Raw genomic sequence first — 24,948 nt, 5'->3', positions numbered from 1 at the left:
TAGTCATCTGTATCGCCGTCCTCAGGACAGCGATACAGATGACTGTGCTGAGGCAGGGGAGGGAGAGGCGTGTCCCTTTCCCTTCCTCTGATAGGCTGCCAGCACTCGGCCGGCAGCCTATCAGAGGCCGGCGCAGGCGGCGCGATTACGTCATCACGCCGCCTGAGCCTTACAGCGCGGGACACGGGCCGGAAGAGGCCTGTATCACATCGCTACTAAGGAGGTAAGTATAAGTATATATATATTTTTTTGTGTACAATACTGGTGGCTACTGGCACATAATGGGGGTCTCTGGCTACTGGCACATAATGGGGGGCTCTGGCTACTGGCACATAATGGGGGTCTCTGGCTACTGGCACATAATGGGGATCTCTGGCTACTGGCACATAATGGGGGTCTCTGGCTCACCCCCTTGCAAATCAGCCAAGCAGTCTGAGCCCCAAGTCATGCAGCAGTCTCTTCTGCTTTTTGATGACTCTGTTAGGCTACTTTCACACTTGCGTTCGGAGCGGATCCGTCTGATGTTTCATCAGACGGATCCGCTCCGATAATGCAGACGTTCGCATCCGTTCAGAACGGATGCGTCTGCATTAAAACGTAGAAAATTTTCTAAGTGTGAAAGTTGTCTGAGCGGATCCGTTCAGACTTTACATTGAAAGTCAATGGGGAACGGATCCGCTTGAAGATTGAGCCATATAGTGTCATCTTCAAGCGGATCCGTCCCCATTGACTTACATTGTAAGTCTGGACGGATCCGCTCGCCTCCGCACGGTCAGGCGGACACCCGAACGCTGCAAGCAGCGTTCAGGTGTCCGCTCACTGAGCGGAGCGGAGGCTGAACGCTGGCAGGCGGATGCATTCTCAGTGGATCCGCCTCCACTGAGAATGCATTGGGGCCAGACGGATGCGTTCGGGGCCGCTCGTGAGCCCCTTCAAACGGTGCGCACGAGCGGACACCCGAACGCTAGTGTGAAAGTAGCCTTAGCAGGGTTTGCCAGGGTCATTCACCTAGCCCTGCCCCAGAAGTGGAAGAGATTGAGTGCACTGATGACCAACCACTTATTTTTCAAGATGAGTACATGGGAGGACCATCGCAGCACGTCTCGGTGCAGGTGCCAACTGCTGGGGCTTTCGAAAGTATGCAGACCGACGAGGAAGTCAGGGGTGAAGACTGGGTGGAAGATGATGTGGAGGACGATGAGGTCCTCGACCCCACATGGAATCAAGGTCATGCGAGTGACCTATGTAGTTCGGAGGAAGAGGCGGTGGTCGCACAGAGCCACCAGCACAGCAGAAGAGGGAGCAGGGTGCAAAAGCGGAGCGGCCGTCCTCTAGACAGTACGCCTCCTACTGCCCACTAGGGACCGAGCACACCAAAGCCAGCTCCAAGGAGTTCCCTGGCGTGGCAGCTCTTCAGACAATGTGCTGACGACAAGACACAAGTGGTTTGCACGCTGTGCAATCAGAGCCTGAAGCGAGGCATAAACGTTCTCAACCTGAGCACAACCTGCATGACCAGGCATCTAAGTGCAAAGCACGAGCTGCAGTGTTGTAGACACCTCAAAAACCAAGAAAGGTCTCTGGCTCCTCCTGCTTCCTCTTCTGCTGCAATTAAAAGAACTGCTATGTTTCCCTTAGGGTTAATCCAGCTTCTTGTAGCTGTCTCCCTGACAGCCGCTAGAGGTGCTTCCGCGATTCTCACTGTGAAAATTACAGTGGGAAGACGCGGAACATAGTTTTGAATGCGTGCGCATGCGCAGCTGAGAGGAGGATCGGGGAGAAGAGTTCCCAGTACCGGCGCTGGAGAAAGGTAAGTGGCTGAAGGGGTTTTAACCCCTTCAGCCCGGTGGGAGGGGGACACGAGGGTGCCCCACTCCTAACAACTATATAGTGCCAGGAAAATTAGTTTGTTTTCCTGGCACTATAGTGCTCCTTTACACCAGTACTGCACAGTGTCTGTTCTCTGCAGGAACAGGCCATAGACACCAGTACCACTACATTAACTGTACTGGTTCTGGGACTATAGTGTCCTTTTAGGCTCCATTCACACGTCCGCAATTTCGTTTTGCATTTTGCGGAATGGAATTGCGGACTTACTCATTCCTATGGGGCAGCACGATGTGCTGCCCGGACACAGTATTGCGGATCCGAATTTCCGGGTCCACACTTCCGTTCCGCAAAAAAATAGAACATGTCCTATTCTTGTCCGCAATTGCGGACAAGAACAGGCATATTCTATTAGTGCCGGCAATGTGCAGTCCGCAAAATGCGGAACGCCCATTGCCGCTTTCCGTGTTTTGAGGCTCCGTGTATCCGCAAAACACGTTGCGGATGTGTGAATGGAGCCTTAATGTGAGGTAAATTAGTTTCCAATGTAGTATTAATAACTAAACAGTTACATAATAAACATATTGCATTGTCTACTTACCACCAGGACAATAAGATGATCTGGTCTCTGGCTGCAGTCTGGCTCTTGGTCTGGCTCTGGGGACTCCCTTGTCACTCTCTTCTCCCCCCCCCCCCTCCCTTGTCACTCTCTTCTCCCCCCTCCCTTGTCACTCTCTTCTCCTCCCTCCCTTGTCACTCTCATTTCCCCCCTCCCTCCCTTGTCACTCTCTTCTCTCCCCCCCTCCCTTGTCACTCTCTTCTCCCCCCTCCCTTGTCACTCTCTTCTCCCCCCTCCCTTGTCACTCTCATTTCCCCCCTCCCTCCCTTGTCACTCTCTTCTCTCCCCCCTCCCTTGTCACTCTCTTCTCCCCCCTCCCTTGTCACTCTCTTCTCCTCCCTCCCTTGTCACTCTCATTTCCCCCCTCCCTCCCTTGTCACTCTCTTCTCTCCCACCCTCCCTTGTCACTCTCTTCTCCCCCCTCCCTCCCTTGTCACTCTCTTCTCCTCCCTCCCTTGTCACTCTCTTCTCCCCCCTCCCTTGTCACTCTCTTCTCCCCCCTCCCTCCCTTGTCACTCTCTTTCCCCCCCTCCCTCTCTTGTCACTCTCTTCTCCCCCCTCCCTTGTCACTCTCTTCTCCCCCCTCCCTTGTCACTCTCTTCTCCCCCCTCCCTTGTCACTCTCTTCTCCCCCCTCCCTCCCTTGTCACTCTCTCCCCCCCCTCCCTCCCTTGTCACTCTCTTCTCCCCCCTCTCTCCCTTGTCACTCTCTTCTCCCCCCTCCCTTGTCACTCTTCCCCCCCCCCTCCCTTGTCACTCTCTTCTCCTCCCTCCCTTGTCACTCTCATTTCCCCCCCACTCCCTTGTCACTCTCATTTCCCCCCCACTCCCTTGTCACTCTCATTTACTCCCCCCCTTGTCACTCTCATTTACTCCCCCTTTTGTCACTCTCATTCCCCCCCTCCCTTGTCACTCTCATTTACTCCCCCCCTCCCTTGTCACTCTCATTTACTCCCCCCCTCCCTTGTCACTCTCATTTACTCCCCCCCTTGTCACTCTCATTTACTCCCCCCTCCCTTGTCACTCTCATTTACTCCCCCCCCTCCCTTGTCACTCTCATTTACTCCCCCCCTCCCTTGTCACTCTCATTTACTCCCCCCCTCCCTTGTCACTCTCATTTACTCCCCCCCCTCCCTTGTCACTCTCATTTACTCCCCCCCTCCCTTGTCACTCTCATTTACTCCTCCTCCTCCCTTGTCACTCTCATTTATCCCCCCCTTGTCACTCTCATTTACTCCCCCCCCCTTGTCACTCTTATTTACTCCTTCCCCCTCACTTGTCACTCTCATTTACTCCCCCCCTCCCTTGTCACTCTTATTTACTCCTTCCCCCTCACTTGTCACTCTCATTTACTCCCCCCCTCCCTTGTCACTCTCATTTACTCCCCCCCTCCCTTGTCACTCTCATTTACTCCCCCCCTCCGTTGTTACTCCTCCTCCTCCCTTGTCACTCTCATTTATACCCCCCTTGTCACTCTCATTTACTCCCCCCCTCCCTTGTCACTCTCATTTACTCCCCCCCTCCGTTGTTACTCCTCCTCCTCCCTTGTCACTCTCATTTATACCCCCCTTGTCACTCTCATTTACTCCCCCCCTCCCTTGTCACTCTCATTTACTTCCCCCTCCCTTGTCACTCTCATTTACTCCCCCCTCCCTTTTCACTCTCATTTACTCCCCCCCCTCCCTTGTCACTCTCATTTACTCCCCCCCACTCCCTTGTCACTCTCATTTACTCCCCCCCACTCCCTTGTCACTCTCATTTACTCCCCCCCACTCCCTTGTCACTCTCATTTACTCCCCCCCTCCCTTGTCACTCTCATTCCCCCCCACCTCTAATGTAGCATGGCCAAGCTCTGTTCGGTCTGCGGTACAGGAGCATTTGTTTCCTGTACCCGGCCGGACTGACAGGAAGTGCACACTAAGGCCTCTTTCACACTTGCGTTGTCCGGATCCGGCGTGTACTCCACTTGCTGGAATTACACTCCGGATCCGGAAAAACGCAAGTGTACTGAAAGCATTTGAAGACGGATCCGTCTTCCAAATGCGTTCAGTGTTACTATGGCACCCAGGACGCTATTAAAGTCCTGGTTGCCATAGTAGGAGCGGGGAGCGGTATACTTACAGTCCGTGCGGCTCCCGGGGCGCTCCAGAATGACGTCAGAGCGCCCCATGCGCATGGATGGCGTGATCCATGCGATCACATGATCCATGCGCTTGGGGCGCCCTGACGTCACTCTGGAGCGCCCGGGGAGCCGCACGGACGGTAAGTATACTGCTCCCCCGCTCCCCACTACACTTTACCATGGCTGCCAGGACTTTAGCGTCCCGGCAGCCATGGTAACCATTCAGAAAAAGCTAAATGCCGGGTCCGGCAATGCGCCGAAATGACGTTTAGCTTAAGGCCGGATCCGGATCAATGCCTTTCAATGGGCATTAATTCTGGATCCGGCCTTGCGGCAAGTGTTCCGGATTTTTGGCCGGAGCAAAAAGCGCAGCATGCTGCGGTATTTTCTCCGGCCAAAAAACGTTCCGTTCCGGAACTGAAGACATCCTGATGCATCCTGAACGGATTTCTCTCCATTCAGAATGCATTAGGATAATCCTGATCAGGATTCTTCCGGCATAGAGCCCCGACGACGGAACTCTATGCCGGAAGACAAGAACGCAAGTGTGAAAGAGCCCTTAGTGAGCACTTCCTGTCAGTCAGGCCGGGTAGGGGAAACAAAAGCTCCTGTACCGCGGACAGAACAGAGCTCAGCCACGCTACATTAGAGGCGCTTCCCTCCTGTCCCTCTCTTCAGGCTGCGCCCGAGCGGTGCACAATCATAGACGCACCAGTCCGGTGCGGGGGGAGGGCCCGCCGCCGTACTTAAAAAAACAACTTGCGGCAACGCTTTTTTTTCAAAACCGCACGGGGCCGGTGCCCCCTGCTAAATTGCACTCTAGGCGGCTGCCTAGGTCACCTCACAGGTGGTGCCGGCCCTGTCTGGAGTGACAGTGCTACCTGGCACCCCACAAACAGCCCACCAACACCTGGGTCACCAAGCATCCCCACAATGTCACACGGAAGCGTTCAGCTCTCCATATCCCAAATGCTAGAGAGGAAGAGGAAGTACCCCCCTACTCACCCGCGAACCCTTAGCCCTGAATGCCAGCATTTCTAAATGACTTGCCTTTGAAATGCTGTCATTCCGTCTGGTGGAGAAGGATAGTTTTAAACGCCTTATGGCGGTGGCTGTCCCACAGTACGTCGTGCCCAGCCACCACTACTTTTCAAGGCGAGCCATCCCTTCCCTTCACAACCAAGTAGGGGACATAATCAGGTGTGCACTGCGCAACGCCATCTGTGGCAAGGTGCACCTGACTACGGATACGTGGACCAGTAAGCACGGTCAGGGCCGTTATATCTCCATAACAGCACACTGGGTAAATGCAGTGGCACCTGGGCCTGAGGCGGATTGCAGTTTGGCGCATGTCCTTCCACCACCGAGGATTGCAGGGCGCTTCAGTTTGCCTCCTGTTGCTTCCTCCTCCTACTCCGCTTCCTCATCCTCTACCAGCTCCTCATCCGGTCACCTTCACCACCAACTTCAGCACAGCCAGGGGTAAACGACAGCAGACAGTTTTAAAACGTATCTGTTTGGGGGACAAACCCCACACCGCGCAGGAGCTGTGGACGGGCATGGAACAACAGACCGATGAGTGGTTTGTGCCAGTCAGCCTCAAGCCCGGCCTGGTGGTGTGCGATAATGGGCGAAATCTCGTAGCAGCTCTGGGACTAGCCAGTTTGACGCACATCCCTTGCCTGGCGCATGTGCTGAATTTGGTGGTGCAGAGATTCCTTAAAAATTACCCCATGTCAGAGCTGCTGCATAAAGTGCGGGCCGTCTGTGCGCGCTTTTGTGAAGGGCGGTGATGGTGGCAGGTGATGGTGGCAGGTGAACAGTATTTTAGCTTGGAACATGAGACACACTTAGGATCATGACTAAGAACACGACTGTTCGAAACGCGTAGATCCGGGGAACCGGGGAACACCAGTGTTTTTTGTGATTGCTGTACTCACCTGGATTCTTGGTGACATTAAAGACCGGGACTTTTATACCATCTACCGTAGTGCTGGAGCATTTCTTTCATTTTCTCCTACTGGGAATAAAGGCTCTCTTCTACCAAGGCTGAGGGAAGATGAGAAGATGCTTTCATGAAACCACCTAGTTTGTCTGGTCTCATTCTTCTAATTGATTTGGCACCACACAAAGAAGAAGGAGAAGCGCATGAATTGCGCTAACACTTTCGGCGTTCTCACCCTGCTGCTGCTCGCCTGTCAGCGCTGCAGCGTAACTTCGGCCTTCCCGCTCACCGCCTCATATGCGACGTGCCCATAAGGTGGAACTCCACCTTGCACATGCTGGCCAGACTGTGCGAGCAGCAGCAGGCGATAGTGGAGTTTCAGCTGCAGCACGCACGGGTGAGTCGCTCGGCGGAACAGCACCACTTCACCACCAATGACTGGGCCTCCATGCGAGACCTGTGTTCCTTGTTACGCTGTTTTGAGTACTCCACTAACATGGCCAGTGCCGATAACGCCGTTCTCAGCGTTACTATCCCACTTCTATGCCTCCTTGAAAAAACGCTCCTGGCGATGATGGAAGAGGATGTGGCACAGGAGGAGGAGGAGGAGGGATAATTTCGTAGGGTTTCCGGCTAGTCATTCCCAAGTGGCTCCAAGGGTGGGTTCCTGCACCCACAAGCCAAAGGTACACAATTGTCTAGCCAGGGCACAGTTCTGGAGGATGAGGAGGTGGAGGATGAGGAGGAGGAGATGGAGGAGGAGGAACCATGTTCACAGCAGGGTGGCACCCAGACCAGCTCATGGCCATCACTGGCGCGTGGCTGGGGGGATACAGAGGACACAGATGCTACACCTCCAACAGAGGACAGCTTTTCGCTGCCTCTGGGCAGCCTGGCACACATGCAACGACCGCAGAGTTGCCCACATTCTAACTTGTGCTGATTACTGGGTGGCCACGCTGCTGGATCCCCGTTACAAGGACAACGTACCATCCTTAATTCCGTCACTGGAGCGTGATCGTAAGATGCGCGAGTACAAGCGCACGCTGGTAGACACGCTGCTGGTGGCATTCCCACCTGACAGCGGGGGCACAGTGGAAGCACAAGGCGAAGGCAGAGGACGAGGAAGAGGTCGCCAACGCAGCACCGCCAGCACCTCAGAAGGCAGGGTTAGCATGGCAGACATGTGGAAAAGCTTTGTCAGCATGCCACAACAACCAGCACCATTGTTATACTGCAGCACAATTGCTCATGTTTGTATTTTGGATATTTCACACTCTTTTGGAGTGTACCTTAATTTTAAAAAATTAAATTAAAACCAAAAACCTGTGTTGGCTATCTCATCCTCCTCCACCTACTCCGCTACGTCCACCGCCTCCTCAAACTCCTACTCCATATGGAACTCCACCTCATAAATCCATTTTTTATTTTTTTTGTACGTGTTCTATTTTATATCATTTCACTACTTTGTGATTTACATTTTCTGGTGGATTTCAAAAATTTGGGGGTGTATAGTACCACTGCTATACCTAGTAGGCCGGTTAAAAAATAAATTGTCATTAACATTTTCGGGTGAAATTCACCAATTTTTGGGTGTATAGTACCACTGCTACACCTAGTAGGCCGGTTAACAAAAAATATATATTTGTCAGTTACATTTTCTGGTGAAATTCAGCAATTTTTTGGTGTGAAGTACCACTGCTATACCTAGTAGACCGGTAAACAAAAATATTTGGCAGCTACATTTTATAGTGAAATTCAGCAATTTTTTGGTGTGATGTACAACTGCTATACCTATTAGACCGGTAAAAAAAAAAAATAACATTTGTCAGTTACATTTTATGGTCAAATTCACCAATATTTGGATGTAATATAGCCCTCCTCTACCTAGTTGACAGCTTAATAAATTTCAATAATTTTTATTTTACATTTTCGGGTGACAATAAACAATTGTTTTCTGTCATAGACCCCTGCTCTACCAAGTAGACAGGTTAATTAATTTCTGTAATTTTTCTGTTACATTCTTGGGTTGACATTATACAATTTTAGATGTGAATAAACCCCTGCTCTGCATAGGTGACAGGGAATAAAATTTCTGAAATGCTTCTTTGATTGATGTGCGCCACCTCCTTTGATTCAATGCTTAAACTTAAACAAGTTGTACCACATTTAAGCTTCAATACTTTGTCCCACATTTCCGCTATACTCTTTTGGCCAACATTTGCGCCTCAATAGGTTTTCCCACAATTCTGATTGACTCTTTTGGCCCACATTTGGGCTTCTGTAATTTGTCCTACATTTGCGCCTCAATAACTTTTCCCACATTTCTTCTTGATCCCAAATTTTTTAAATAAATTTATCTCCCTTAAATTTGGTCTCTTTTCTCACGCTCCCTCTCCGGCCTGGAACCCTGATTCCCCACCACCCGTAATCACCATGATAGAGCAGATATCAAATTGGATCGTGAACATCACGGGGATGTGTGACATGGTGGGGCAGTAAGTGTGCACACGCCTACACGAACTGACTGACAGGGGTCAGCCCCTGCAACTTCTGGGTCTCCAAATTGGGCACATGGCCTGAGCTTGCCCTTTACGCCTTGGAGGTGCTGGCCTGCCCTGCAGCCAGTGTATTGTCTGAACACGTGTTTAGCACGACTGGAGGGTTATATTTTCCATTGTTTTGGGGTGTACACTAATTTAAAAAAACAAATTTAAAACCAAAAAGCAGTGTAGGCTACCTCCTCCTCCTCCACCGCCACTTCCACCTACACCGCCACATCCACCGCCTCCTCAACCTCCTTCTCCATATGGACCTGGTCCTCCTAGATCAAGATTATTATTTTTTATTTTTATGTATTTTATGTTATTTTAAGTCATTTCCCTATCCACATTTGTTTGCAGAACAGTTGTCATGCTCTTAACCACATTTTGACGCCATTTGCAGCCCTCTAGCCCTTTCCATGACATTTTTACAGCTATTTTAGTGCTTAAAAGTTCGGGTCCCCATTGACTTCAATAAGGTTAGGGTTCGGGGTCAAGTTCGGTTCGAGTTCGGGTCCCGAACTCAAACTTTTTTCCGAAGTTCGGCCGAACCTGTCGAACCCAAACATCCAGGTGTCCGCTCAACTCTAGTCTCTATCATATTTACAAGCTTCATGTAAACACATGGCACTACAGCCACCATCATGTAAAATCTAACCTTCATGTCCATGGATCCTGTACTGTACGGGGCACCATTTGTTCACAGTGCATTTTGTAACACAAAATGGAGTTTGTATAGACAAAACTCATTTTGTAGAATTCTGTCAGAAAATGACATTCTGTGACAAAGATCTGTCAAACAAACAAACCAATGAGCCACAAAATACAGTTCTGCTAATTTTCTGACAAGAAATTAAGTCTATGTAAAAAATTAAATCAGTTTTGTGTGCCAGAAATGTATTATATCACAAGACAAAATTCTGGGCAACAAAAAGACTTCTGTAAAGTCAAAACAAATTCCACAACTTCTACAGTCACCACACATCACAAAAGACACTATAAACCAACATGACCCCGTAGATGTTATATTATCTCCCCCATAACAGTTCAGCATCAGAAGGATAATGTGCTATGTCATAACAAGAGGACCGCACATGTCACACAGCCGTGTGCTCTCCCATTCATCACATGTCTGAACCAGAAGGATCACAGTTGTCAGAGCTCGATATGACCCCAGAGGTGGACAACTCTCATGAACATTAAGGAGACCACATAATATCACATCACAGGGGTTGTCCTGGTTAGGATGGAGTTAGGGCCCATACATGTGGCCGTATGGCATCTTCCCACAATCTCTGAGTTGCCCAGAGCAGTAGTAGGAGGCCCATATACTGCTACAGGGCCCTACTCTACCTCCAGACGCCTCCCACTGTATTCATCTGAGAAACCAAAAACTGCTGCACGCTCCACCATCTGGATGATACATGTGGTGCCGGGATAGATGCTTTTCTCAGTAGTTTACACCAGAATGCTGGAGCCGTTTCAGAAAGTTTTTAGTCCCCTCTATAGACTAGGAGAAGGTGCACTAACTTAATAGAGGACAAAGGTAATTAAAAACTAACTATCTCCATTCCTGTTTTTAGTGGGTCTCTCCACCATCTTAGGATGCATTCACACGACCGTTCCCGTTTTACGGATCCTCTAAATATGAGCACTGGCTTTGTGCACCGCACATCACGGTGCGGACCCATTGATAGCAATAGGTCTGCGATCCACAAGATGTGGAAAAAGATAGGAAGTTTTATTTCTTGTGGTGCAGAAGTGCGAATCCGGAAGCACACAATGCGGGGAGCACACGGCCAGTGCCCGTGTTTAGTGAATCCATGGTTTGCGGTCCGTAACACGGGCATGCCCATCCCACAGTCATGTGACTGCACCCTTACAGGCAGAGGAGAAAAATAAGAGAGATCTAACCACCATGCCCCAGTGTGTGGTCCTATGGAAGTCTGAGCTTTCCTTTGTCACACGCTGCCATCTAGTGGTGACAATCAGTCATGGTGCAACTATCAGAATTTTTTGAATGTGCTGTTAGCATTTATTTTCCCCCACAGCCTCATGATCCGTCCGTCACAGATTTTGTTGCAAATGTATTGTTTTATTCTCTATAAATCAATGAAGAGTATTGCCAATATTACCATCACTAACCCTGCACATAGGATCCTCTCTCCTGTATAGTGTACGCTCTTGGGGCAATATGATCCTCTCTCCTATAGAGTGTAAGCTCTTAGGGCACTGGGATCCCATCTGCTGTAGAGTGCAAGCTCTTAGGCCAGCAGGATCCTCTTTCCTATAGAGTGTAAGCTCATCCCCTCTGCTATAGAGTGTAAGCTCTTAGGGCACTAGGATTCTCTCTCTTGTAGAGTGTAAGCTCTTAGGGGAATAGGATCCTTTCTCCTGTAGAGTGTAAGCTCTTTGGCACAAGGATCCTTGGTCCTGTAGAGTGTAAGCTCATAGGGTACCAGAATCCTCTGTCCTGTAGAGTGTAAGCTCATAGGGCACTGGGATACTCTCTCCTTTAGAGTGTGAGCAGTAGGGTTTACTCTCCAGTATCCTGTCTGGACATTATAGGAACAGCATAGTCCATCTGGAGACCTCTTAATTTTTTATGGCCAAAAGGATCCCAATAAACTTGACAGGCTTGGACTTTTGTGATCGCTTTTCCCATACGGAGACGTTGAGGTGTCAGTAAATCAGTAATTTTACCGTGAGTCCCACGTCACCACAGATCACAATGTAGTCACCTCCTAAAGGAGAACATTACCAGACTGGAGCGAGCGCCTGGTGAATCTGAAGATACTTACCGCCCTCTGCTGGTCAGAGCAATAACTTCCTTATAGCAGATACAGGTTTGTTAAAATGTAATTGTAAAGCAAGGAAAACGTGAATAATATTCTTATTCTGAACCCCATGAAGACTGGTAAGTGTCTCTATCATATTTACAAGCTTCATGGAAACACATGGCACTACAACCACCATCATGTAAAAACTAACCTTTATGGACGCTGTACTGTATGTGTAGTCACAAACTAACAACGTGACATAAAATTAATTCTCTGTATAAAAATCAGTTCTGCACCAGACAATACTATTCTGTGTGACCAAATACAAAAAAATTTATCATCTTACAAAATAAATACATGTGACAAAAAAATCTCTGAAAAGACAAAAAAAGCTCCATAATTTCTATAATTACTGTGCATCAAAAATCACATTACAAACCAACATGGCCCCATAGACATTATATTATCACCCCCATAACAGTTCAGCATCAGAAGGATAATGTGCTATGTCATAACAAGAGGACCGCACATGTCACACAGCCGTGTGCTCTCCCATTCATCACATGTCTGAACCAGAAGGATCACAGTTGTCAGAGCTCGATATGACCCCAGAGGTGGACAACCCTCATGAACATTAAGGGGACCTCAAATTATCACATCACAGCGGTAGGGATCGACCGATATTGATTTTTTAGAGCCTATACCAATAAACTTTGAACTTTCAGGCCGATAGCCAATAATTTATACCGATATGTTATATCTCATGATATATATTATATTAGTTGGTGGAAATTTGCATTTGGCACTAGTATATTATAAATGTCAATTATAAATTAATAAAGCCTTTAGTTGGTAGTCAATTTATAATTTACATTTATAATATACTAGTGTCAAATGCCAATTTCCACACCATCCCCCCTTCTCACTGACTTTATTAACCCCTATCAGACCTCAGATCAGCCCTTTATTAACCCCTATCAGACCTCAGATCAGACCTTTATTAACCCCTATCAGACCTCAGATCAGCCCTTTATTAACCCCTATCAGACCTCAGATCAGCCCTTTATTAACCCCTATCAGACCTCAGATCAGACCTTTATTAACCCCTATCAGACCTCAGATCAGACCTTTATTAACCCCTATCAGACCTCAGATCAGACCTTTATTAACCCCTATCAGACCTCAGATCAGACCTTTATTAACCCCTATCAGACCTCAGATTAGACCTTTATTAACCCCTATCAGACCTCAGATGAATCAAATAAAAAACTCCTTACCTCTCCTGCGCTGCAGCTTCTCTTCATCTCTGGGTCCGGCATCTCGCTCCCCTGTGTTCTCCGGCCCGCGCTGTACTGTCACCTGACAGTGTGCAGTGTCAGGTCATAGTGCATGCATTACGTCCTGGCGCTGTACGGGGTCAGGACGGTGCAGTGCGGGCCCCATCAAAGAAGACCAGGGAGGGTGAGTATCGGAAGCGCTTGCTGCGCTTCTTCCCCGCTCCCGGCACCCGATGCATACTAGTGCGCGCTCCCATAATGGAAGCGCTCGCTAGTATTCGCTTTATACGCATTATCAGTATATCGGCAAGGTTAGATGCTGATACCGATAATGTACAAAATCCTGAATATCGGCTGATAATATCGGTACTTCCGATTATCGGTCGATCCCTAATCACAGGGGTTGTCCTGGTTAGGATGGAGTTAGGGCCCATACATGTGGCCGTATAGCATCTTCCCACAATCTCTGTGTTGCCCAGAGCAGTAGTAGGAGGCCCATATACTCCTACAGGGCCCTACTCTACCTCCAGACGCCTCCCACTGTATTCATCTGAGAAACCAAAAACTGCTGCACGCTCCACCATCTTAAGGTGCACTAACTTTTTTTTTTTTACCAACAGCCAAGCTTAATAGAGCGCAAAAGTAATAAAGGGAACCTGTCACCTAGAAAATGCATATTAAACCGCCAGCGGTACCTTATTGCAGCCTGTAGCTGATTGTAAAGGTGTCTGAGGATTTAGGAAAACTAGAGGAATGGTCAAAAATCTGGCAACTAAAACTTTATGTTAATAAGTGCAAGATAATGCACCTGGGGCGTAAAAACCCAAGAGCAGAATATACAATCAGTGATACAGTCCTAACCTCAGTATCTGAGGAAAGGGATTTAGGGGTCATTATTTTAGGAGACTTAGGCCCCTTACACGGGCGATATTTCAGCGCGGGGGCAATGCGTGAGATGAGCGCATTGCACCCGCACTGAATCCGGACCCATTTATTTCTACGGGGCTGTGCACATGAGCGGTGATTTTTATGCATCACTTGTGCGTTGCGTCAAAATCGCAGCATGCTCTATATTGTGCGTTTTCCACGCAATGCAGGCCCCATAGAAGTGAATAGTTTCTAAGATGACAGTCTATTCACTGTATTATTTTCCCTTATAACATGGTTATAAGGGAAAATAATAGCATTCTTTAATACAGAATGCTTAGTAGAAGGTCAATTTAGGGTTAAAAAATAAAAAAAATTAACTCACCTCCTTCTCTTGATCGCGTAGCAGCCGGTCTCTTCTTACTTCTTTAATCATGAGCTGCCGGCTAAAGGACCTGTGGTGACGTCACATCACATGGTCCAATCACATGGTCTATCACCGTGGTGATGGACCATGTGATTGGACCATGTGATGAGCTCAGTGACATCACCACAGGTCCTATGACAGGTCCTGACGAAAGAACAGGAGACCGGCAGCTACGCGATCAATTGGAGGAGGTGAGTTAATTATTATTATTTTTTTAACCCTCAATTGACCTTCTACTAAGCATTCTGTATTAAGAATGCTATTATTTTCCCTCATAACCATGTTATAAGGGAAAATAATTACATCTACACAACACCGAACCCAAACCTGAACTTCAGTGAAGAAGTCCAGGTTCGGGTCTGGGTACCACATTCAGTTTTTTATCACGCGCGTGCAAAACGCATTGCACCCGCGCGATAAAAACTGAACAACAGAACGCAATCGCAGTCAAAACTGACTGCAATTGGGTACCTACTCGCAATGCACCGGGACGCATCCGGACACACTCACCTGCAAGGGTCCTTAAAGGTAGGCAGACAATGTCATAGAGCAGCAGGAAATGCTAGCAGAATGCTGGGGTGTATAGGGAGAGGCATTACCAGTAGAAAGAGGGAGGCGCTCATGCCGCCTACAGAGCACTAGAGAGACCTCATTTGGAGTATTGTGCTCAGTACTGGAGGCCATATCTCCAGAAGGATATTGATACTCTGGAGAGAGTTCATAGAAGAGCTACTAAACTGGTACATGGATTGCAGGATAAAACTTACCAGGAAAGGTTAAAGGACCTTAACATGTATAGCTTGGAAGAAAGACGAGACAGAGGGGATATGATAGAAACTGCTAAATACATAAAGGGAATCAACAAGGTAAAAGAGGAGAGAATATTTAAGAGAAGAAAAACTGCTACAAGAGGACATAGTTTTAAATTAGAGGGGCAAAGGTTTAAAAGTAATATCAGGAAGTATTACTTTACTGAGAGAGTAGTGGATGCATGGAATAGCCTTCCTGCAGAAGTGGTAGCTGCAAATACAGTGAAGGAGTTTAAGCATGCATGGGATAGGCATAAGGCCATCCTTCATATAAGATAGGGCCAGGGACTATTCATAGGATTCAGTATATTGGGCAGACTAGATGGGCCAAATGGTTCTGTCACTACCAGAGCTTTGGGACGTTCTCACAGCTCTGTTTCTCCACCTCTGTGATGATGTCACTACTAGAGCTGGGAGGAGTTCTCACTGCTCTGTTTACTTTTGGTTTCCTTCCTCCCAGCTGTTCCTCATGCGTTTGATTTCCCTCTCTTTATATCACCCCTCCTCCTATGATAGGATGTGGATTATAGTTCTCACTTCAGTTGTAGCTCTTGCTTTAGTTTCTTCACTTGTAGCTATCAGTTCACTGGACCTGTGTTCTGCTGCAGCTAGCACTCCGGATATTGCCAGCCTGTCCTTGGATCCGTCTTCTCTGCGGCTGCAACACCTTCAGCTAAGTCTGCAGACATTGTTGTATTCCTGTTTGTTTTCTGACTGGATCTGAGGTGGCCACGGTTCCCTCCATATACTGAGTAGGGCACTGGTGGCCGTGTCCCTTCCACTTTTGTAGGGGTTACAGTGGTCATTAGTCTTAGGCACGTGGGCATGCCTCGTTCCGCCATTTGGATCCGGGCATGTGCTTTAGCAGAATAGGGAAAGCGTTGAGGGTCGGACAGGGGTCACCCTTTTTCCTCCCTAGTTCTGGGTCCAGTCAGTAGCTCTGTACTGTGTATTACTATTGTTGGTCACATACAGCCGTGACATTATAATCCACCAAAACCGTCCTTTTTTGACATGGATCCGCTTTCTGACCTGGTTGACCGCATGCAGGGTCTTTCTTTGGAAGTAGCGGATCTCCGTCAATCTATGACCCAGCTTCAAGCATTGGGCCCTGCTCCGGCTCATGGAGTCTGTTGCGAGCCAAAGGTCTCACTTCCGGAGACGTTCTCCGGGGGCAGTGAGAATTTTGTTCGTTTCAGAGAGGCATGCAAACTCCATTTTTGCTTGTGTCCCCACTCCTCTGGTAAGGAGGAGCAGAGGGTGAGGATTGTCATTTCCCTGCTCAGGGGTAATGCTCAGACTTGGGCTTTTTCGCTGCCATCAGGGGATCCCTCCCTTCGATCCGTGGAGGGATTTTTTGTGGCCCTGGGGCAGATTTATGATGACCCGGATCGTGTTGCTCTGGCCGAATCTAACCTACGTGTTTTATGCCAGAACAAACTGTCTGCGGAGCTTTATTGTTCTGAATTTCGGAGATGGGCAGCTGATTCGGGTTGGAATGATGCTGCACTCCGGAGTCAGTTCTGTCATGGTCTCTCGGAGAGATTAAAAGATGCGTTTGCTTTCCATGAGAGACCAACGTCCTTAGACTCTGCCATGTCATTGGCGGTACGCCTTGACAGGCGTCTAAGAGAAAGAAACGAGACCTCTCTGTCCAACCATTGTCAGTCTAGGGGCAGTGGTGCGGACTCATTCAGTGTGCAGGGGCCTCATCCTGTCTCGCTCCCCTCTGAGGAGGAGCCCATGCAGCTAGTTCGACTTGCCCCTGATAAAAGAGGATTTAGTCCTCAGAGTATGGTCTGTTTTTGTTGTGGGGGCATAGGTCATTTGGCAAATGTTTGTCCGTCTAGGAGATTCTTGAACCGTACTAAGAGCGATAATAAGAGAAAAATCTCAAAAGGTAAATCATCAGGTTCTGCTTCATCTGCTACTTTGGGCAAAGTTGATGTAGGATTTGATGCTTTTCCTCTGACCTGCAGTTCCCGTTTTCTCCTGTCTGCCAGGGTGGCGCTAGAGAGCAAAGTCATTTCTTGTGAGATTTTTGTCGATAGTGGAGCGGCCGTCAATCTTATTGACACTCAATTTGTAGCCATGCATGGTTTTCAGGTTTGCACATTAGATAAAGATATACCTGTTTTTGCTATTGACTCTGCTCCACTCTCACAGAGATCTCTGAAGGGCATTGTTCACAATATCCGGCTAGCTGTAGGTGACACTCATGTGGAGGATATATCTTGTTTTGTCCTTAACGGATTGCCGTCTCCTCTAGTTTTGGGGTTACCCTGGCTCACTAGACATAACCCCACTATTGATTGGCAAGGAAGGCAAATAAATGAGTGGAGTGATTTTTGTAGAGAGAATTGTCTCACAGCGACTTTTGCAGAGGTGTCTACTAAAACGGTGCCATCATTTCTCTCTGATTTCTCGGACGTGTTTTCCGAGAGCGGTGTTCAGGAGCTACCTCCTCACCGGGAGTTTGACTGTCCCATTAACCTCATTCCCGGTGCCAAGCTGCCAAAAGCACGCCTCTACAATCTCTCACAACCGGAAAGAATCGCTATGCGAACTTACATCTCCGAGAGTCTCGAAAAGGGGCATATTCGTCCCTCAAAGTCACCTGTGGCCGCGGGTTTTTTTTTTTGTTAAAAAGAAAGATGGCTCTCTGAGACCTTGGCTAGATTTTAAGGAGCTGAACCGTATCACGATTCGCGATCCCTATCCCCTTCCTCTGATCCCGGACCTCTTCAATCAAATTGTTGGGGCCAAGGTGTTTTCCAAATTGGATTTGAGAGGCACGTACAACCTGGTCAGGGTCAGAGAGGGGGATGAATGGAAAACGGCCTTTAATACCCCTGACTGGCATTTCAAGAATCTCGTTATGCCTTTCGGCCTGATGAATGCTCCGGCCGTCTTTCAGCATTTTGTTAATAGTATTTTCTATCATTTAATGGGGAAATTTGTATTGGTGTATCTTGATGATATTTAGATTTTTTCCCCTGATGTTCAGACCCATCAGGATCATCTTTTTCAGGTTCTGCAGATTCTGCGGGAAAATAAATTGTACGCCAAGCTGGAGAAATGTCTTTTTATGGTATCGGAGATTCAATTTCTGGGTTTTCTCCTCTCTGCTTCTGGTTTTCGCATGGATCCCGAGAAGGTCCGTGCTGTACTTGAGTGGGAGCTTCCTGAGAATCAGAAGGCATTGATGCGCTTTCTGGGTTTTGTGAACTATTACAGAAAGTTCATTTTGAATTATTCCTCTGTTGTCAAACCCCTCACTTACATGACAAAAAAGGGGGCGGATTTTTCCTCTTGGTCGGAGGAGGCGCTTACAGCCTTTTCTAAGATTAAAGAGAATTTTGCGTCTGCTCCCGTCTTGGTGCATCCCGATGTTTCCTTACCTTTTATTGTTGAGGTGGATGCTTCCGAGGTGGGTGTGGGTGCGGTTTTGTCCCAGGGCCCTTCCCCTGCCAAGTGGCGACCCTGTGCCTTTTTCTCTAAAAAACTCTCCCCGGCAGAGAGAAACTATGATGTGGGAGATAGGGAGTTGTTGGCCATCAAGTTGGCTTTCGAGGAATGGCGCCATTGGTTGGAGGGGGCTAGGCACCCTATCACCGTTTTTACCGACCATAAGAATCTGGCATACTTGGAGTCGGCCAGGCGTATGAATCCGAGACAGGCCAGATGGTCTCTGTTCTTCTCCAGATTCAATTTTGTTGTTACATTCCGACCTGGGATAAAAAATGTGAAGGCTGATGCTCTCTCTCGCTGTTTTCCGGGAGGAGGAAACTCCGAGGACCCGGGTCCCATTTTGGCGGAGGGGGTAGTTGTTTCTGCTCTATATTCCGATTTGGAGGCCGAGGTCCAGGCTGCCCAGACTGAGACACCTGCCCGTTGTCCTTCTGGGAAGTTGTTCGTGCCTCCTGAGCTACGTCACAAACTCTTTAAGGAGCATCATGATACGGTTCTTGCTGGTCACCCCGGGAGTAGAGCCACGGTAGATCTCATTGCTCGGAGATTTTGGTGGCCGGCTCTTCGTAAGTCGGTGGAGGGTTTTGTGGCTGCTTGTGAGACGTGCGCTCGAGCTAAGGTCCCTCGTTCACGGCCTTCAGGTTCCCTTCTCCCGTTACCCATTCCTTCCCGTCCTTGGACACACCTGTCCATGGACTTTATCACGGATCTTCCTCGTTCCTCGGGGAAGTCGGTGATCCTGGTGGTGGTGGACCGTTTTAGCAAGATGGCTCATTTCGTACCTTTCCCTGGTTTACCCAATGCTAAAACGTTGGCGCAAGCTTTTGTCGACCATATTGTTAAATTGCACGGCATTCCCTCTGATATTGTTTCCGATAGAGGCACGCAGTTTGTGTCCAGGTTCTGGAAGGCTTTCTGTTCTCGCCTGGGGGTTCGGCTGTCCTTCTCTTCTGCTTTTCATCCGCAGTCGAATGGTCAGACTGAGCGCCTCAATCAGAATCTGGAGACATATTTGCGCTGTTTTGTGGCAGAGAACCAGGAGGATTGGTGTTCATTTCTCCCTCTTGCTGAGTTTGCTCTGAACAACCGTCGTCAGGACTCATCTGATAAGTCACCATTCTTTGGTGCATATGGGTTCCATCCGCAGTTTGGGACATTCTCGGGAGGGGCTCTTTCTGGTTTACCTGAGGAGGAGAGATTTTCCTGGTCTTTGTCTACCATTTGGCAAAAGATTCAGAGTAATCTTAAAAAAATGAGTGAGAAGTATAAGCGTGTGGCTGATAAGAGACGTGTGCCTGGTCCGGACCTGAATGTGGGTAATCTGGTGTGGTTGTCTACTAGAAACATTAAGTTGAAGGTTCCCTCCTGGAAATTGGGTCCCAAGTTTATTGGGCCTTATAAAATCTTGTCAGTCATCAATCCTGTTGCCTTCCGTCTTGATCTTCCACGGGTTTGGAAGATACATAATGTATTTCACAGATCTCTCTTAAAACCATATGTCCAGCCCACGGTACCCTCCTCTTTGCCTCCTCCTCCGATTTTGGTTGATGGCAGTCTGGAGTTTGAGGTTTCCAGAATTGTGGACTCTCGCATTGTCCGCGGTTCTCTTCAGTACCTCGTTCATTGGAAGGGTTATGGTCCTGAGTAGAGGATGTGGGTTCCGGTGTCGGACATTAAAGCCACTCGCCTCATCAGGGCATTTCATAGGGCTCATCCTGAGAAGGTGGGTCCTGGGTGTCCGGAGTCCACCCGTAGAGGGGGGGGTACTGTCACTACCAGAGCTTTGGGACGTTCTCACAGCTCTGTTTCTCCACCCCTGTGATGATGTCACTACTAGAGCTGGGAGGAGTTCTCACTACTCTGTTTACTTTTGGTTTCTTTCACCACAGCTGTTCTTCATGTGTTTGATTTCCCTCTCTTTATATCACCCCTCCTCCTATAATAGGATGTGGATTATAGTTCTCACTTCAGTTGTAGCTCTTGCTTTAGTTTCTTCACTTGTAGCTATCAGTTCACTGGACCTGTGTTCTGCTGCAGCTAGCACTCCGGATATTGCCAGCCTGTCCTTGGATCCGTCTTCTCTGCGGCTGCAACACCTTCAGCTAAGTCTGCAGACATTGTTGTATTCCTGTTTGTTTTCTGACTGGATCTGAGTTGGCCACGGTTCCCTCCATATACTGAGTAGGGCATTGGTGGCCGTGCCCCTTCCACTTTTGTAGGGGTTACAGTGGTCATTAGTCTTAGGCACGTGGGCATGCCTCGTTCCGCCATTTGGATCCGGGCATGTGCTTTAGCAGAATAGGGAAAGCGTTGAGGGTCGGACAGGGGTCACCCTTTATCCTCCCTAGTTCTGGGTCCAGTCAGTTGCTCTGTACTGTGTATTACTATTGTTGCTCACATACAACCGTGACAGGTTCTTATCTGCCGACACATTCTATGTTTCTATGTCTGTGTCTTTTCTGTGCAATGCCGCAAAGGTCTAAAAAAAGACTTTTATTAAACTGGCCATGCTATGTAAACGATAGTCTTGAAGTCCAGGGGGCAGCGGCATTGGGGTGGTAAAGGGGACGGGACGCGCTTGACTTCAGACTATCGTTTTCATGGCGTGGCCTGTTGAATAAAAGTCTTTTTTTTTAGACCTTTGCCGCATTGTACAGAAAAGACACAGACACCTTAAAAATTATGCTACAGGCTGCAATAAGGTACTGCTGGCGGTTTAATATGCATTTTCTAGGTGACAGGTTCCCTTTAAAGAGTAACTAAACCTTTGTATCAAATTTTAATATGATGTCCCTAATGCCCTAATAAAACTTTTTCTAATATACTTTATTACTTCATTTTGTATTTTTATTAGACTTTTTCCTCCCTAAAGCGGACCATTTCCTATGCGCTTAAAACTCAGTTCTCCGTACAGCGCTGACAGCTCCGCGGAGTACGGAGAGTGAAATGTACGAATGGGGCAGGAGTGCACATTGCTGCTCCTGTCCGTGCTCCTCGGACAATTACTAACTCTTGGCATAGCGCATGGGTACCCTCTACCCATCTACTATGTCAGGATTAGCGGAGCGGCTCCTGTTTCTGCCTGTTCCGCTAAGCTAAGAGAACTGCATGTCGGCGCTTAGCGTAGCGGAGCAGGCAGAAGCAGGAGCCCGCTCCGCTCAGCGACTCCTGGCATAGTACATGGGCACAGGGTGGGGCACGGGCAGGAGCAGCAATATGTGCTCCTGCCTGTACTCCCTGCGCTGGTGCAGCACTCTTTAAAAGCTAACAATCTCCATTTGTGTTTTTAGTGGGTGGGTCCCTCCTCCATCTTAGGGCGCATTCACACTACCCTGCCCGCATTACTGACCACAAATCCGCTAAATACCAGCACTACGCATCACGGTGCAGACTCATTGATCGCAATGGGTCCATGATCCGCAAGATGCGGCAAAAGATAGGACGTTTTATCTCTTGTGGCTCAGAGGCGTGGACCCGGAAGCACACAGAAGCATCTTGTGTTCTGTACCACAATGCGGGGTGCACACGGCCAGTGCTCATGTTTAGTGAATCCACGGTTTGCGGTCCGTAACACGGGCATGCCCATCCCACAGTCATGTGACTGCACCCTTACAGACAGAGGAGAAAAATAAGAGAGATCTCCTAACCACCATGCCCCAGTGTGTGGTCCTATGGAAGTCTGAGCTTTCCTTTCTCACACGCTGCCATCTAGTGGTGACAAGTAGTCATGGCGCAACTATCAGAATTTTTTTAATGTGCTGTTTGCATTTATTTCCCCCACAGCCTCATGATCCGTCCGTCACAGATTTTGTTGCAAATGTATTGTGTTTTATTCCCTATAAATCAATAAAGAGTATTGCCAATATTACCATCACTAACCCTGCAGAGATGACCAGGACAGACTTTCATGTTAGTTTGAGCTCATTGAGCATTGCCTGGGAATAAGTCTCCGTAGACTACCGAGTCTCCTCAATGAGAACCAATACTCTTCTGAGGACCTTCTAAGACATTTCAATCAATATTATCTTCTGTGATGATAATAAGAAAAGAGCTGCGAGGTTATGCTGCAGGCTGAGAAGTCTCTGGTCTGGCTGCTTCTTTTCCCACAGCACATTACCTGACAATAGATCTCTATGAGGCACACCGCTATGTCTATTCAATGAGGGCGAGTAATGCTCCTTCCCCCAGTTGGCCATGAATCTTCAAACCGTAAGGAACTAATACAGAAAGGACCTAACTAACCCTATTATAATGGACCAAGGCTGCACTTCTTACCTGTTATTTCCCCGTCTCAGCTACAACTGGTTCTAAGAGCTTTAATGCACCTGAGATGTCTCTCCTGTAGAGTGTAAGCTCTTAGGGCACCAGGATCCTCTCTTTTGTAGAGTGTAAGCTCTTAGGGCACTGGGATCCTCTCCACTGTACAGTGTTAGCTCTTAGGACACCAGGATCCTCTCTCCTGTAGAGTGTAAGCTCTTAGGGCACTGGGATCCTCTCTCCTGTAGAGTGTAAGCTCTTAGGACACCAGGATCCTCTCCACTGTAGAGTGTAAGCTCTTAGGACACCAGGATCCTCTCTCCTGTAGAGTGTAAGCTCTTAGGGCACCAGGATCCTCTCTCCTGTAGAGTGTAAGCTCTTAGGACACTGGGTAAGAGATTCTGTGATCGCTTTTCCCATACGGACACATTGAGGTGTCAGTAATTCAGTAATTTTACCGTGAGTCCCACGTCACCACAGATCACAATGTAGTCACCTCCTAAAGGAGAACATTACCAGACTGGAGCGAGCGCCTGGTGAATCTGAAGATACTTACCGCCCTCTGCTGGTCAGAGCAATAACTTCCTTATAGCAGATACAGGTTTGTTAAAATGTAATTGTAAAGCAAGGAAAACGTGAATAATATTCTTATTCTGAACCCCATGAAGACTGGTAAGTGTCTCTATCATATTTACAAGCTTCATGGAAACACATGGCACTACAACCACCATCATGTGAAAATCTAACCTTTATGGACGCTGTACACAAAATAACACATATAAATTCTGTGTGACACAAAATTAATTCCCTGTATAAAAATCAGTTCCACGTCAGACAACACTATTCTGTGGGACAAAATACCAGAAATTAATCGTATTACAAAACAAATACATGTGATAAAAAATCTCTGAAAAGACAAAAAGAGTTCTATAGCTTCTACAGTCACTGTGCATCAAAAAAATCACATTACAAACAAACACAACCCCATAGACATTATATTATCACCCCCATAACAGTTCAGCATCAGAAGGATAATGTGCTATGTCATAACAAGAGGACCGCACATGTCACACAGCCGTGTGCTCTCCCATTCATCACATGTCTGAACCAGAAGGATCACAGTTGTCAGAGCTCGATATGACCCCAGAGGTGGACAACCCTCATGAACATTAAGGAGACCATAAAATTTTAATATGATGTCCCTAATGCCCTAATAAAACTTTTTCTAATATACTTTATTACTTCATTTTGTATTTTTATTAGACTTTTTCCTCCCTAAAGCGGACCATTCCTTATGCGCTTAAAACTCAGTTCTCCGTACAGCGCTGACAGCTCCGCGGAGTACGGAGAGTGAAATGTACGAATGGGGCAGGAGTGCACATTGCTGCTCCTGTCCGTGCTCCTCGGACAATTACTAACTCTTGGCATAGCGCATGGGTACCCTCTACCCATCTACTATGTCAGGATTAGCGGAGCGGCTCCTGTTTCTGCCTGTTCCGCTAAGCTAAGAGAACTGCATGTCAGCGCTTAGCTTAGCGGAGCAGGAAGAAGCAGGAGCCCGCTCCGCTCCGCGACTCCTGGCATAGTACATGGGCACAGGGTGGGGCACGGGCAGGAGCAGCAATATGTGCTCCTGCCCGTACTCCCTGCGCTGCTGCAGCACTCTTTAAAAGCTAACAATCTCTATTTGTGTTTTTAGTGGGTGGGTCCCTCCTCCATCTTAGGGCGCATTCACACTACCCTGCCCGCATTACTGACCACAAACCACAGATCCGCTAAATACCAGCACTACGCATCACGGTGCAGACTCATTGATTGCAATGGATCCGTGATCCGCAAGATGCGGCAAAAGATAGGACGTTTTATCTCTTGCGGCTCAGAGGCGTGGACCCGGAAGCACACAGAAGCATCTTGTGTTCTGTACCACGATGCGGGGTGCACACGGCCAGTGCTCATGTTTAGTGAATCCACGGTTTGCGGTCCGTAACACGGGCATGCCCATCCC

General features: G+C 48.2%; 3 non-coding genes across 3 annotated transcripts; all 3 read right to left on the bottom strand.

Annotated features, from left to right (window-relative positions):
• Positions 1-10,106: 10,106 nt before the first annotated feature.
• LOC120987528 lies at positions 10,107-10,202 on the bottom strand. Its single transcript, XR_005776120.1, has one exon. It is a non-coding gene; the product is annotated as a small nucleolar RNA U13 (small nucleolar RNA).
• Positions 10,203-12,321: 2,119 nt separating this feature from the next.
• Positions 12,322-12,417, bottom strand: LOC120987527. Its single transcript, XR_005776119.1, has one exon. It is a non-coding gene; the product is annotated as a small nucleolar RNA U13 (small nucleolar RNA).
• Positions 12,418-23,964: 11,547 nt separating this feature from the next.
• Positions 23,965-24,060, bottom strand: LOC120987526. Its single transcript, XR_005776118.1, has one exon. It is a non-coding gene; the product is annotated as a small nucleolar RNA U13 (small nucleolar RNA).
• Between the last annotated feature and the right edge of the window lie 888 nt (positions 24,061-24,948).

This window comes from Bufo bufo, chromosome 1 (genome assembly GCF_905171765.1).
Source record: "Bufo bufo chromosome 1, aBufBuf1.1, whole genome shotgun sequence".
In the NCBI taxonomy this organism is placed as follows: Eukaryota; Metazoa; Chordata; class Amphibia; order Anura; family Bufonidae; genus Bufo; species Bufo bufo.
This window is presented reverse-complemented; position numbering and strand designations above follow the sequence as displayed.